This window comes from Hordeum vulgare, chromosome 1H (genome assembly GCF_904849725.1).
Source record: "Hordeum vulgare subsp. vulgare chromosome 1H, MorexV3_pseudomolecules_assembly, whole genome shotgun sequence".
Classification (NCBI taxonomy): Eukaryota; Viridiplantae; Streptophyta; class Magnoliopsida; order Poales; family Poaceae; genus Hordeum; species Hordeum vulgare.
Window position 1 is genome coordinate 353,877,401 of NC_058518.1, and position 16,979 is coordinate 353,894,379.

The 16,979-nt window shown below is 43.9% G+C and overlaps 1 long non-coding RNA gene across 1 annotated transcript; it reads right to left on the bottom strand.

Annotated features, from left to right (window-relative positions):
- Positions 1–3,384: 3,384 nt before the first annotated feature.
- On the bottom strand, positions 3,385–4,129 carry LOC123410957. Its single transcript, XR_006613139.1, has 2 exons — positions 3,713–4,129; positions 3,385–3,624 (listed from the first exon to the last, which is right to left on the bottom strand). It is a non-coding gene; the product is annotated as an uncharacterized LOC123410957 (long non-coding RNA).
- Between the last annotated feature and the right edge of the window lie 12,850 nt (positions 4,130–16,979).

Sequence of the window (16,979 nt, forward strand, 5' to 3'; positions counted from 1 at the left end):
TGACCAAACCTTAATTTTGGTCAATAGAGATCTACGACCAAAATTTAGGAAAGGTCATGTTTGTTCATTCTTGACGGCCAACTGTTGACCTTGTAAATTTTGTCAAAGAAAGGTCAATAAACGACAACAATGACGAATCAACGACCAATATAGGGAGTCATAATTGACCATATTTCTTGTAGTGTTCCTTCAGGTGTATTGGATGCCAGTGCAAATGATGGCAAGTCATGTCACTGATGCTGGTGTATTGGATATCTATGCTACTATGCCTAGAGATGTTAGTTCAGAAGCAAGTGATTGGAAGGAACAACTATCAGCAAAACAAGCAAGTTCAGAGACTGAAACACTGCACATTCAGGCAAGACAAATAGAGCAAACAAAGAATATTCAGAGAGAAGAAACATGGCATGTTCAGAGAGAGGAAACAGAGCAAATTCAGCAGTGTGGCAAGGTGTCAAAACTATCAGTTTTCAGGCCTTCAAAATCATATGTGGCTAGTGCAGATAGTGATAGTGATAGTGATAGTGACAGTGATTATGATGTTCCTCCAACAGAGAGCAATAGTTCTGCAAATGATGATGAGGTGATTGAGTACAGAAAATATGCTCAAGAATTCAAGGAGAAAAAAAGAAAGAAGATGCTTGGGGAAGAAAAAGGAAATACTTGCAATGTGCCAAACAGTTTTATTGTCCCAGAAACATGCAAGATAGATGAAAGTGATGGAGATGAAACACCATATTTTGAGAGTGATGATGATATGTCCTATGATGAGGGTAGTGATGGAGAAGTCAGTGTTGTCTGGAGGCGAAAAAAACATCACAAGGTGTATGATGACAACACTGAGTCCCCACAGTTTGAACAGTGGGGAGTTTAAGCAGGCACTGGTCAAATATGGAGTGAAGAACTCCCATCATCTCATTTTTCCAAAGGATGAGAAGAAGAGGGTGAGTGCTAGGTGTAGTTGACCTAATTGCAAATGGAGTATATATGGTTCAATCAGCAGTAGGTCGGATTGGTTGCTAGTCGTTAGATACAACAATGTGCACACATGTGTGCCTAGGAGAGATAACAAGCTAGTGACAAGTGTAGTCATTGCTAGGAAATACTTCAGACAGATCAGAGATAATCCAACATGGAAGGTTGAGAAAATGCAGGAAGCAGTGCTTGAGGACCTGCTAGCTGATGTGAGCATATCTAAGTGCAAGGGAGCAAAGAAACTAGTAATGGAAAAGATCGTAGATTCAACCAATGGCGAGTATTCCAGAGTGTTTGACTATCACCTGGAATTAATTAGGAGCAATCCAGGAAGCACTATTGCAGTTACATTGGACCCTGATGAAACTACCAAACCTGTGTTCGAAAGAATGTATGTATGTCTAGATGGTTGCAAAAAAGGTTTTCTAGCTGGGTGTAGGAAAGTTGTGGGTTTAGATGGATGTTTCTTGAAGGGGGCAGTGCATGGACAGATTCTGAGTGCCATTGGGAGAGATGCCAACAACCAGATGTACCCAATTGCATGGGCTACTGTTGAGGTTGAGAGCTATGACAGCTGGTATTGGTTTCTTGCTGTTCTTCAAAAGGATATACAGATAAACAACCATGGTGATGGTTGGGTGTTCATATCAGATCAGCAAAAGGGCCTCATTAGAGCAGTCAATGAGATTTGTCCTCAAGCAGAACAGAGGATGTGTGCAAGACACATATATGCTAACTGGAGAAAGCAACATAGGGAGAAGATATATCAGAAGATCTTCTGGGCTTGTGCAAAAGCTTCTGACCAGACTGGTTTCAATTACCATAGAGCAAAGCTAGCTCAAAAAACAGTGGAAGGAGCAAGAGACATGATGAAAACCAGTCCCGAACATTGGAGCAGATCACATTTCAAGATTGGATCTTATTGTGACTCAGTGGAGAATAATATGTGTGAGTCTTTCAATAATTCCATCTTGAGGGCCAGATTTTACCCTGTCATTACAAGCCATGAAATCATTAGGAAAAAAGTGATGGCAAGAATTCACGAAAACAGGGATAAATCTAGCAAGTGGACTGGCACAATATGTCCAAATGTCTTCAAGAAGTTACAGTTGAACATAAAGAGAAGTGCAATATGCAATGTACTGTGGAATGGGAGACAAGGATTTGAAGTGCAGGAGGGTGATTACAGAAGATTTACAGTGAACTTAAATAGTTTGTCTTGCTCTTGCAGGTATTGGGAATTGTCTGGGTTGCCATGCTGCCATGCTATTAGTGCAATATACACATGTGCATACAAACTTGATGATTTCATTGCTCCATGCTATTCAATCAACACCTACAATAGCATATATGATCTGTGCTAGAACCAGTTGAAGGCAAGGAGAGCTGGCCTGTTTGTACAAACCCCAAACCATTTCCACCTGTTAGAGTGAATAATAAGCCTGGAAGGAAGAAGACAGAAAGAACGAGAGAGGAAACTGAGAAGCCAAAGAGTACAGGAAACAAACTATCAAGAAAAGGAGTACAGATGACATGTTCCATCTGTCACACCGTAGGGCATACAAAGAGGAAGTGTGTCCGTGGAAACAGAAGTGATAGTGCCATATATGCACAAGCAGCAAAGAGGAGCAACAAAAGCAAAGAACAAGCAGTAGGGAACCTTGAGGTATGTAAGTTAAATAAGCAAATGCAAAGTTATGAATGTATTTAATTGACCATGTATTTTGTTATGCAGCCAACTCAACAAGCAAAGAGAAGCAGGAGCAAAGCTTCTAAGAAAACAGGAGCACAACCAACACCTATATACTCACAGGAAGAACCAAGGTCACAACCAGCACCAAGGCATTCCCAACAAGCAACAAGGTCACAATGAGCACCCATTCACTCCCAGCAAACACCAAGATCACAACCACCAGGAAGTGCAGGAGTAGAAAGGGCATGGCAAAGTGCACCGGTGTCAATGCATCAACCTGGGTCATCTTCAGGCCAAGTTCCAACAGATAACAGATTCCAGTGGCTGTTATTTGGTGATAGGTTCTGATCAGTGAACATGATGTCAAACATCAGTGCGAAGAAAATGTTTAAACATCAGGCCTAGTTCTTCTATTGATGTGAAACATCATGTTTAAACCTGTGTTTTTGGACATGAACAAAATGGAAAGGCTGTAGCTTTGTCTTTTGGACATGTTAAACTTCAGTTTATGCTTCAAGTTATCTCACATTCAGTCAGACTATGTGAACTGAATGATGGGTTTGTTGCATCATTTTGATGTTATGCCAAACTGGAAAGGCTCTAGTGCACCTTATATAATCTTATAAATATGATGGATATTGTTGTTTTGTATGCCAAATTTGTTGCTTGATGTTGTTGTGATGCATGCCGCAAAATAGTAGTTGAGACAAACAACATTTTTCAGACAATATTCAGACACATTCTCATTTATACATAAAGTACTCCTAATACAAACTACTGATACAAATTGTTTCATGCTTGCACCCAGAATCACACTGTCATCATCAGAAAATGATCGGAGACTTTCTCTTCTCTCTTTCTCCGGTTCATCTCTGAGCTGAATGTTCTGTTGCCTCTGCTCCAAAACTGCATCACGCAAGTCCACGATGAGTCACCTCTGATCTGGCAATGACAGTCTGAGAGAATGGGAAATCAGTCATGTTGACATCATTGGATCATTTTTCCTCATTCCTCATTCTGCTTCTTCCTCGGTCTGATGCTTACCTCTGCATGCTGCTGCAAAGATCGACGCTAATGGAGGGGAGCAAGTAGTAGCGGCAGCCGCAGCTGCAGAATTGTAGCGTTTTCTTGTGTAGATGGGCAAGGCTGGCAGGTGGCTCAGAAGCTTCCTGGCCGGCAAGAAGGCAAGGACAAGGGGACTGACGATGGCCTGCCGGCGCCGGCCGCCAAGGAGAAGAGACGCTGGAATTTCCGCCGTCCAGCGGCGTCGGTGAGCGGCAGGGACACGAGCGCCGCGTCCGGCTGCCACGGCAAGGGCCAACTCGCGTCCACGTCGTCGCACTGCTTCTCGGAGGTGCAGCGCCGCACGAGGTCACGAGCGCCACGCCCACAGCGCCGCCGGAGGGCAGCGCCCGTGACGCCAAGGAAGCCGCGGTCGTCAAGATTCAGTCGGCCTTCCGAGTCCACCAGGTCCAAGCCTACATGGCAGCATCCCCTTTCCACGTCCCCAAAACAACCGTCCCAAACTACCAGGAGAGCCGTCAGGGGGTGCTTTGCCCGGTTTTGCAGATACAACGGATTAAGTGAACTAAAATTGAGTTCAGGGGGTGATGTAGTCCAAATCTGAAAGTACAGGGGGTTATATACATTTAACTCGCTGGAAATGGTTTCTTTTTTCTCTTTGAGCAATGGTGGGCTGAAAATTCTTCCTATTGGAGAATGTATGATCTGGGCTGGGTGTATTGTGGACTTGCGATTGAAAGGTTCATGTTTACCGGCCGGAGGCGGCAAATAGCCGACGCTTCGCAAAATCCTTTTTTAGGAGAAAGCATGTATTTATTCATAAAAATAGCAACATACAACATATATGTCTTTCTTCTGAAACAGTTCGGAAAGACAGTACATAAAAAAATTACATCACTATCATCAAAGAATCTAACCGCCGCCGACGCCAAAGCGTTCACCGGAGGAGAGGAACATAGGCCTCCAACTTGCCAAGATCCAAAATAGTGCCATAGCAGCCAAGTTGCGTTATGAACCTATGAATAGGCGTCGTCACAAGTGGCAACGCACATGTCGATGTGAATCGTTGACTGAAGAAATACTTCACACATCTTGAATCGCGGTCTTGAAGGTCTCGACTGATAGAACCGTCGAAAAACTCCAAAACCAGCAACCATCTTTCACCGCTAAATCTTCCAAGAGACAAACTTCCGGCTCCACGATGACACTAGAGACGCAGCCAACGTAACGCGGACGAAGCCGAAGAAATAAGAACATGAACAAGATCTACACCGACGTCTTGAGGAACTCGCTCGAACACAAATCCATGGCTCCTCGACGTCACAGAAGAACACCATCGAGTCAGTGGCCTAAAAAACTTTATTCGCGATGACGACGTCGACACCAACCGAGCGCAGAAAACCCGCATACCTATCCTAAACCTATCTACGGACCAGATCGAAGGAACCGAGCTCCCCCACCCTCCCGGTGCCGCTGGAGCGACGAGCGGAGGGAAGGGGAGCCAACTCCCTCGTCGGCAAGAGAAGGCAGGAACAGTTTGTTGAAAATATGCCCTAGAGCCAATAATAAAGTGGTTATTGTTATATTTCTTTGTTCATGATAATCGTTTATTATCCATGCTAGAATTGTATTGATTGGAAACTCAAATAAATGTGTGGATACATAAACAACACACTGCCCCTAGTAAGCCTCTAAAGAACTAACTCGTTGATCAAAGATGGTCAAGGTTTCCTGACCATAGACATGAGTTGTCATTTGATAACGGGATCACATCGTTAGGAGAATGATGTGATGGACAAGACCTAGACTATGAACGTAGCATATGATCATGTCAGTTTATTGCTATTGTTTTCTGCATGTAAAGTATATGTTCCTATGACCATGAGATCATGTAACTCACTAACACCGGAGGAGTACCTTTTCTGTATCAAACATCGCGACGTAACTAAGTGACTATAAAGGTGCTCTACATGTATCTTCGAGGGTGTCTGTTGAGTTGGCTTGGATCAAGACTAGGATTTGTCACTTCGTGTGATGGAGAGGTATCTCAGGGCCCACTCGGTAATACAACATCACAACAAGCTTGCAAGCAATGTGAATAAAGAGTTAGCCACTGGATCTTGTATTACGGAACGAGTAAAGAGACTTGCCGGTAACGAGATTGAACTAGGTATACAGATACCGACAATCGAATCTCGGGCAAGTAACATACCGATGGACAAAGGGATTGATTTAATCCTTGGCATCATGGTTCCACCAATAAAGATCTTTGTAGAATATGTAGGAGCCAATATGAGCATCTAGGTCCCGCTATTGGTTATTGACTGGAGAGTGTCTCGGTCATGTCTGCATAGTTCTCGAACCCGCAGGGTCTGCACACTTAGGTTCGGTGAAGATTTGGTATTAATGAGTTATGTGTGGTGATAACCGAAAGTTGTTTGGAGTCCCGGATGAGATCCGGGACGTCACGAGGAGCTCCGGAATGGTCTGGAGGTAAATACTGATATATAGGAAGTATTGGAAATATGCCCTAGAGGCAATAATAAAATGGTTATTATTATATTTCCTTATTCATGATAACTGTCTGTTGTTCATGCTATAATTGTATTAACCGGAAACCGTAATACATGTGTGAAATCATAGACCACACCGTGTCCCTATTGAGCCTCTAGTTGACTAGCTCGTTGATCAATAGATGGTCGTGGTTTTCTGACCATGGACATTGGATGTCGTTGATAACGGGATCACATCATTAGGAGAATGATATGATGGACAAGACCCAATCCTAAGCATAGCACAAGATCGTGTAGTTCGTTTGCTAGAGCTTTTCTAATGTCAAGTATCATTTCCTTAGACCATGAGATTGTGCAACTCCTGGATACCATAGGAATGCTTTGGGTGTATCAAACATCACAATGTAACTGGGTGACTATAAAGGTGCACTACAGGTATCTCCAAAAGTGTGTGTTGGGTTGGTACGAATCGAGACTGGAATTTGTCACTCCGTGTGACGGAGAGGTATCTTCGGGCCCACGCAGCAATACATCATCATAATGAGATCAATGTGACTAAGGAGTTAGTCACGGGGTCATGTGTTACAGAATGATTAAAGAGACTTGCCGGTAATGAGATTGAACAAGGTATAGGGATACAGATGATCGAATCTCGGGCAAGTAATATACCGATGGACAAAGGGAATTATATACGGGATTAATAGAATCCCCGACATCGTGGTTCATCCAATGAGATCATCATGGAACATGTGGGAGCCAATATGAGTATCCAGATCTTGCTATTGGTTATTGGCTGGAGATGTGTCTCGGTCATGTCTGCATGGTTCCCGAACTCGTAGGGTCTACACACTTAAGGTTCGGTGACGCTAGAGTTGTATTGGGAAATTGCATGTGGCTGCCGAAAGTTGTTCGGAGTCCCAGATGAGATTCCGGACGTCATGAGGAGTTCCATAATAGTCCGGAGGTGAAGATTTATATATGGGAAGTCTAGTTTCGGTCACCGGAAAGGTTTCAGGGTTTATCGGTATTGTACGAGGACCATTGAAAGGCTACCGGGGGTCCACCGAGAGTGGCCACCTGGCCCGGAGGGCCATGTGGGCCGAAAGTGGGAGGGAACCAACTCCCTGGTGGGCTGATGCGCACCACCCATGGGGGCCAAGGTGCCTAGGGCTGGGAACCCTAGGGCGTGGGAGTTGCCTCCCACCAACTTGGGAGGCAAGACACCCCCCTTGGTCGTCGCCGCCCCCTCCTAGGCCATCTAGGTTGGCCGGGCCCCTCTCCCCTCCCCCCTATAAATAGAGGAGGGGTGAGAGGGCTGCAGCACACTTGAATCCTCTCCCCCTGGCGCAGCCCTACCCCCTACACCTCCTCCTCCGTTGAGCTTAGCGAAGTTGTGCCGGAGAACCACGAGCTACACCGCCACCATGTCGTCGTGCTGCCGGAGCTCTCCCTCAACTTGTCCTCCCCCCTTGCTGGATCAAGAATGATGAGACGTCCCCGGGTTGTACGTGTGTTGAACATGGATGCGCCATTCGTTCGGTGCTTGGATCGGATCTTCCATGATTTTAATCGTCGCGAGTACGACTCCATCAACCACGTTCTTTGCAACGCTTCCGCTTAGCGATCTTCAACGGTATGAAGATGATCTCCCTCTCTCTCGTTGCTAGCATCTCCTAGATTGATCTTGGTGACACGCAGGAAAATTTTGAATTATTACTATGTTCCCCAACAGGAAGTTGGTATTCGAGGTCTGGAAAAGTTCCGGGATATGCCGGTTTTGTGAGGGAGTGCCGGGAGTTTTCCGAGGGTCCACGGGAGGGTCCACCTGACCTAGAGGGCCTCATGGGATGTGAGAGGAGGCGCACCGGACCCTGGTGGGCTGGCCGCCCCTCCTAGCAAGTCTCATGTGGCGGAAGGTGGAGGCTAAGCCCACATAGGGGTCAACCACCCTTCCCTTGGGTGGCAAGGCACCCTAGTGGGCCGCCGCCGCCCCACCCCTTGGCCGCCGCCCCAAGGGGGAACCCTGGCCAAGCCGACCACTCTCCTCTCCTCCTATATATATGAGAGGGGATGGAGGGCTGCACAACACACGCCACGACGTAGCCCCTCCCTCTCCCTCTAGTTCGTCTCCTCCTCTAGTTTTCTCGGCATAGCTTGGTGAAGCCCTACTGGTACAGCTACACCACCACCATCACGCTGTCGCGCTGCCGGGGAACTCATCTTCCACTTCTCCCTTGCTTGCTGGACCGAGGAGGCAGAGACGTCATCAAGCCGTACGTGTGCTGAATGCGGAAGTGTCGTCCGTTCCGCACTCTATCGATATTCGTGGGACGGGTCATGATTGGATCGCGAAGACGTACCACTACATCAATCATGTTCTTTAATGCTTCCGCTTAGCGATCTATAAGGGTATGTAGATTCAATCTCTCCTCTCGTAGATGTGCATCTCCTAGATTGATCTTGGTGAGCGTAGGAAGTTTTTTTGTTTCCCATGCAACGTTCCCCAACAGTGGCATCATGAGCTAGGTTCATGCATAGATGACATCACGAGTAGAACACAAAGGAGTTTGTGGATGTTGATATTCAGATTGCTTCCTTCCTTAGTATTTTCTTGATTCAGCGGTATTGTGGGATGAAGCGGCCCGGACCAACTTTACTCGTCCACGTACGAGAGACCGGTTCCATCGACTGACATGTAACTTTGTTGCATAAGGTGGCTGGCGTGTGTCTGTCTCTCCCACCTTAGTTCAACCAGATTTGACAAAGGTGGTCCTTGTAGAAGGTTAAATAGAAACTTGCATATCATCTTGTGGTTTTGCGTAGGTAAGAAGCATTCTTGCTAGATACCCATAGCAGCCACGTAAAACATGCAACAACAAATTAGAGGACGTCTAACTTGTTTTTGCAAGGTATGTTGTGATATGATATGGCCAAAGACACAATGATATATATTTGATGTATGAGATGATCATGTTGTAATAGTTAATATCGACTTGCATGTCGATGCTACGGCAACCGGCAGGTGCCATAGGGTTGTCTTTAATTATTGTATGACTTGCGTGTCAATCATTAAGCAATATGTAATGCTTTACTTTATCGCTAAATGGTAGCAATAGTAGTAGAAGCATGGTTGGCATGACAACCCTGACAGCAACACGATGATGGACATCATGGTGTCATGCCAGTGATGATGGAGATCATGCCAGTCCTTTGGAGATGGAGATCAAAAGCACAAGTTCATGGACATATCATGTCACTTATGATTTGCATGTGATGTTAATCCTTTTATGCACCTTGTTTTGCTTAGGACGACGATAGCATTATAAGATGATCCCTCACTAAAATTTCAAGATAAAATTGTGTTCTCTCCGAGTGTGCACCGTTGCGAAAGTTCGTTGTTTCGAAGCACCACGTGATGATCGGGTGTGATAGACTCGACTTTCGCATACAACGTGTGCAAGACAGTTTTGCACATGAGGAACACTTGGGTTAAACTTGACGAGCCTAGCATGTATAGACATGTCCTCGGAACACAAGAGACCAAAAGGTCGAACATGAGTCATATAGTAGATATGATCGACTTGAAGATGTTCACCATTCAAACCACCTCATCTCACGTCATGATCAGACTTGGGTTGGTGAATTTGGATCATGTAACACTCGAATGACTAGAGGGATGTCAATTTGAGTGGGAGTTTTTAGTAATATGATTAACTAAACTCATTATCTTGAACAATAGTCTAAGTAATATTTGCAAATTTATGTTGTAGATCAATGGCTCGCGCACTAGCACCCCTGAATTTTAATGCGTTCCTAGAGAAAGCCAAGCTGAAAGATGATGGAAGTAATTTTGTAGACTCGACACGTAATGTGAGTGTAGGATCAAAAGTATTTCTAGAGGGGGTGGTGATTAGACTACTTGACAAGATAAAAATTCTGCCTTTTCCCAATTTTAGTTGAGGGGCAGATTTGGCAGTTAAGGCAAGTCAAGTACACCCTACACATGTAGTACTAAGAGTGTAGTAGCAGAAAGTAAAACATGCAAGTATAAAGTAAAGGAGTAAGGTAGGGGGGAACACATGAGGTTGACACAATGATTTTTGGCATGGTTCCGATAGGTGGCGCTATCGTACGTCCATGTTAGTGGAGACTTCAACCCACGAAGGGTAACGGTTGCGAGAGTCCACGTAGGGCTCCACCCACGAAGGGTCCACAAAGAAGCGGCCTTGTCTATTCCACCACGGCTTCCGTCCACGGAGGACTAGCCTTACTCACGGTAGATCTTCACGAAGTAGGCGATCTCCTTGCCCTTACAAACATCTTGGTTCAACTCCACAACATGAAGTAGGAGGCTCCCAAGCGACACCTAACCAATCTAGGAGGCACCACCCTCCAAAAGGTAATAGATGGGATAGAACTATGAACTCCTTTCTCTTGTGCTTCTATAGATAGTCTCCTCAACAAAAAATCACTCTCTCACAGGATAGGCATGGGTAGGAGAGGTTGATTTGGTGGAAAGCAGTTTGGGGAGGCTAGAGATCAAGTTTCAAATGATTTGAGTGGAATATCTTGGTATCATCACATGAGTAGGTGGTTCTCTCTCAGAAAATGGATCTGGATATGAAGTGTGTGTTCTGAGTGCTTCTCCCACGAATGAGAGGTGGGTGAAGGGGTATATATAGTTAGCACACAAAATCCAACCGTTACACCAAAAGTAGCAAACTCGGTGACACCGAAGTGGGAAACTCGGTGGTACTCACGAACACTAAGTGTATGAACTTTTGAATCTTGGTGATACCGATATATGAAACTCGATGGCACCGAAAAAATGACTAACGGTCAGATGAGCAAACTCGGTGACACCGATACTCAAACTCGGAAATTCTGGTTTTGTGTATCGAGGCAACCGAAAGTTGGACACCCAAAGTCGCTAGCACCGATATGGTTTTCGATTGCACCAATTTGGTGGCAGTGGCTAGGGTTTCTGTCTGAGGTCAAACTCGGTGGGTCCGAAATATGAAGCTTGGTGACACCGAATTTGAGTATGTGGAATTTGACACAATGGTTATGTGGGAAAATGACTGAGTATTTTGGTGGCTAACTTAGAGCACTTGAGCAATCAGTTCATTTTAATATCTCACCCCCTTTTAATAGTATTGTCTTTCCTATGGACTCAAATGTGATTTCTCACAAATAGAAAATGAAGAGTCTTCTAGCTTGAACCTTGAGCCAATCCTAATCCTTTCTTGCATCAAGGGGTATCCCCACATAAGCCTTAGCCAAAGCATCTTTTGAACTTTTCTGAAATATACTAGGATAAGATTATTGGGATTTTTATCCCCATGCCCCTGGTTCCTTAGTCGTACTCACTTTCCCCACCCGCTCATTTTGGGTAAGTTTTGAGCCATTTTTCGAGGGCAAAAGTGAGTCAAATGTGAAAGCAAAATTTCATCGCATGGGGAAAAGTGAGCAAACACTAAGGAAATGGGGAAAGTGAGTACGACTAAGGAACGAGGGGCATGGGGATAAAAATCCCATTATTATTAGTCCAATGATGCATATGTTGTGATCAATTATCAAAACCACCCTAGGGAAAAATTGTGCTTTCAATCTCCCCCTTTTTGGTGATTGATGACAACATATAGATCAAAGCTTTGACAAAAGATATAATCAATGATTAGCATCGACGCTTTGAGAAGTATGTGAAAAGCAAGAGCGCCCCCTAAATTTGTGCATTATTTAAAATTTGCGTTTGAATGCAAATGCACAATAAATTAGGATCATGCGTCACTCTTCCATGCCACATACATCTTGGTGGTGCGCAAACAAGATAAGAATGAATAGTAATGCACATGACACCAACAAGATAAGCTGATCATCACATGGATAGCTAGAGGTAATAATGTAGCATCACACACGATAAAGCGTATGATCAAACATGGGAACTGGATAAAGTCATCTAAAAGATCAAAGTTTGTAAAACCAAATGAGAGAAAATAAAGTCAAAAGCTCTCTCTCACTCGAAGCCCTATGATCTATACATTTCTCCCCCTTTGGCAACAAGTTACCAAAAAGTTCAAAAGTATATAGCTAATCGTCTCTCTGGGCAGCTGATGATGGAGTCGACAGAAGAGCATCTGCGAAGTCTTCTGCAGAATGTCCTGGAGTTGGAGGAGTTGATAGTGGAGGTGCTTGAGTTGGGGCTGGAGGTGAAGGTGCAAATGCTTTAGCTAATGAAGTCGGTCATGTCTCCGGAGGAGGTACCATAGCTGATCTAGGCTTGGTGCTGAGCTGAGTCATAGTGCAAGGACGTGGCTCTTCATCATCATCATCATCACTGTCATCATCATTATCATGCGAGCGTGGAATCTTCAGTGAGTCAACTTCATGTAGAAGTTGTTTGACTATAGTGTTCAATTCCGTAACCTTCACATCCATATCATGAAATTTTGTTTCCACGGCCCGCTCTAGGCTTTTCTGATTTTGCAGAATCTCTGAGGTGTTCTTCTCCATACCTTGGATAGAGCTAACTAGAAATGCCATTTGCTCAGCTTGAGTTCTCAGTTGTGGAGCTAGTGGTGGCACATTCCTAGTAGCTTCAGCTTCTGTTGCCTCTGCTGCCATTCTGGCTGCAACAGAGCTGGGATCATTGTCATCCATCACCACTTCATTGTCGTCAAACTCTGGCTGAAGAGGTAAATGGGGACAATCAAGGAGATATACATGATTGCCTAGCTTGGCATTGATAAGCATCTAAACATATGGGCATATCCACATAATCTCTTCTGATCAGCAGCAGTCCTTTGGATAGTCTCTACTATCAAGCCCATCACTTTGAATCTAGTATGAGTGTCCAAAAGGTGCAATAAGTTGGTGGAGTGTCCTCTGATCATCTTATCATCACCTGATTTAGGCATCAAGGTGTGTCTCAGAATAGTGTTAGTGGTGGGTATTCATTCTTGCAAGAAGTACACAGAGCCCATCTTGTGAGTTGCCAAATACTTGTGAGGAATTGGCTTGTACATGTTGGCCATAGAGTTGTGAATCTTCTTTGCTTTAGAATACACATCCACATCACTCTCTTTTTGCTTAGGGGCACAAATGATAGTGGCCCACTCATTAATTGTTGACTCATATTTGTGTCCATCAGTCATACACACAATACCATAGAAGTGAACAGTTGAATAGAATTGCATGATCAGTTCATCGTTCCATGGGGTCATCTCCTTTCCAACAAAATCTTCAATATCCACAGACTTGAAGTTGTCTTGGACATGAGGAAAGTAGTCTTCATTGGATTTGATATAAGCCCAGTCAACATATCTCATATCGCTAACAGCTGGACATTTGTCATATTGAACAATCTCATAGAAATCTTATTGTTCCTTGGTGTGAAACCTTGGATCGACATCAGTCCTTCTCCTGATAGCATATGGATCATCGGCTCTCCACTTTCTCAAACATTCATCTTTTCTCTTCTTCATGTCTTCAGCTACTGGATAAGCATCATTATGAAGAGGCAGATGTGGTCGGAGCTTTCTGAGAATGGTTGCATTCTCATCTTCTTCTTCCTCTGCAGCAAAGGCACTGGAAGTAGGGCCTTTCTCCTTAGCAGCTGCAGGTATGTCCTTTGTGGTCTTCCTATGAGCTACAGTATTCTTAGCCTTAGGAGGAGTCTTATAAGCAGACTTCTTGGGCATAGCATCAGCCATGAGCTTCTTCTTCTTAGGAGAAAGAGGAAGGGCATTAGCTGGGATCTCATCCTCTCTAGCAGCATCTTCTGGGTCCTCAAACATGGAAGTAGGTCTTCCAACAACACGAATCACCCTTTTCCTAGCTCTCTTTGAACCAGACTTCTTAGGAGGATCAACAATGGAAAGTGTTGTGCTTCTCCTTACACAAGCAGGTGCTCTCAGATCAGTAGGATTAGCAAATTCCTTCATGACTGTCTTCCTTGGAGCCTTTGGAGGAGCTGAAGTTTCCTCCGACACAAAATCTAAGTCTTCTTCATCTGAGTTTATTTTCTTCCTATGCCTACCTTGGGAGAGCCATGGGAATTGTAGGAGCCAGGGTTAGAGTTAATCTTCTCAGGACTAGTGCCTGAGTCCATCTCAACACTTGGTTCCGTGAAATCATTCTGGCTATCTTCTCATCCAGACATCTTCGATAGACAAGCAAGCAACCAGCATACCAGCAAACAAGCAGACCTGTGCAACACATATAGAAGAGCAGAAAGGTTGAGTATCACAAAACACATAAATTTTTCAAAAAATTGAACAAAGAAATCTTTAGTTTTAACTTTCTGCATGTCACATTTCGGTAGCACCGAGTTTGAACTTTCGGAGTCACCGAGACACATGAACTTCTTTACAGAAACTTGGTCATCATTTTCGATGGAATCGAAATTGACAACTCGGTTTCGCCGAGTTCATTCTCAGGAACCCTAGGTTCAAAATCGGTGGAACCAACTTTTGCAAATCGGTGTAACCGAGTGATGTGTGCTAGAACTATGTCGATATTTCCCCAAAGAGGAAGGGATGATGCAGTATAGCGACGGTAGGTATTTCACTCAGTGATGAGACCAAGGTTATAGAACCAGTAGGAGTACCTCCTCACACCACGTAAACTGCACCAGCACACAAATAACAAATACTCGCCACCCGACGTGTTAAAGGGGTTATCAATCCCTTTTGGGTACGACGCCTCAAGATAGGCAAATAACGTGAGGTAAAAGTGGTATATAGGATAATAGATCGCAGAACAAATAAATTGTAGCAAGGTATTTTTGGTTTAATAGATCTGAAAATAAAATCAAAGGAAAATAGATCGCAAAGGCAAATATGATGAAAAGAGACCCCGGGGCCGTAGGTTTCACTAGTGGCTTCTCTCGAGAAAAATAGCAAACGGTGGGAAAACAATTACTGTTGGGCAATTGATAGAACTTCAAATAATCATGACGATATCCAGGCAATGATCATTATATAGGCATCACGTTCAAGATTAGGAGACCGACTCCTGCCTGCATCTACTACTATTACTCCACACATCGACCGCTATCCAGCATGCATCTAGTGTATTAAGTTCATGGAAAATGGAGTAATGCAATAAGAACAATGACATGATGTAGACAAGATCTATTTATGTAGAAATAGACCCCATCTTGTTATCCTGAATAGCAACAATACATACATGTCGTTTCCCTTTCTGTCACTAGGATCAAACTCCGCAAGATCGAACCCATCACAAAGCACCTCTTCCCATTGCAAGATAAATGGATCAAGTTGGCCAAACAAAACCCAAATATCGGAGAAGAAATACATAGCTATAATCAATCACGCATATAAGATATCAAAGAATACTCAAATAACTTTCATGGATAAAAACATAGATCTCACCATAAACTCAAAGTTCATCAGATCCCAACAAACATACCGCAAAAGACTTACATCATATGGATCTCCAAGAGACCATTGTATTGATAGTGAAGAGAGAGAGAGAGAGAGAGAGAGAGGAAGCATCTAGCTACTAACTACGGACCCGTAGGTCAACAAAGAACTACTCACGCATCATCAGAGAGGCACCAATGTACATGATGAACCCCTCCGTGATGGTGTCTAGACTGGATCTGGTGTTTCTAGACTCTGCGGCGTCTGGAATTGATTTTCATCCCCCTCCTTAGGGTTTCTGGAATATTGGGGTATTTATAGAGCAAAGAGGCGGTGCGGGAGGCCAACGAGGAGGGCACAACCCACCAGGGCGCGCCTGGCCCCTCAGGTGCGTTCCTGGCCCACTGGATGTCTTCTGGCCCAAAAAAATCCACAAAAAGTATCGATGCGTTTGGACTCCATTCGGTATTGATTTCCTGCGATGTAAAAAACATGTAGAAAACAACAACTGGCACTGGGCACCATGTCAATAGGTTAGTACCAATAAATGACTATAAAATGATTGTAAAACATCTAAGAATGATAATATATCAGCATGGAACAATAAAAAAATATAGATATGTTGGAGATGTATCAGCATCCCCAAGCTTAATTCCTGCTCGTCCTCGAGTAGGTAAATGATAAAAACAGAATTTTTGATGTGGAATGCTGCCTAACATGTTCATCACATTTATTTTCTTTATAGCATGGACATTTGGACTTTTATATGGTTCAAAGCAATAGTCTAGTTTTGACATGAAGACTTTAATACTCAAGCATACCAACAAGCAACCATGTCTTTCAAAATATCAACACTAAAGCAAGTTATCCCTAACCCATTATCCTCAATCATTGATCCATTCATGAAACACACACGAATATTAGCTACACCCAATGCTCAAATATGAGCATACTACCCCTTAGTTGATACTTTGTGAGAGAAGATGGAGACTCAAATTCAAAATAAAAATTGCATAAGTAAAAGAAAGGCCCTTCGCAGAGGGAAGTAGGGATTTGTAGAGGAGCCAGAGCTCAAAGCGAAAATTGAGAGACAAAAACATTTTGGGAGGCATACTTTTCCCACCAACGAAAACGACTTAGAGATCCCAACACTTTCCATGCTAGATACATCATAGGCGGTTCCCAAACAGAAAATAAAGTTTAATCCTTTTTCCACCATTACTTTCACTTTCCATGGCTTGTCCGTATCCACGGGTGCCCTCCATACCAACACTTTCCAAGGAATTTATTATTTGACAACAAAAAGTAAATTCATTTTTTTATTCCGGGACTGGGCATCCCTAATACCTTTGTCGTACTCTCGTGCAATGACAAGTGAATAAACACTCA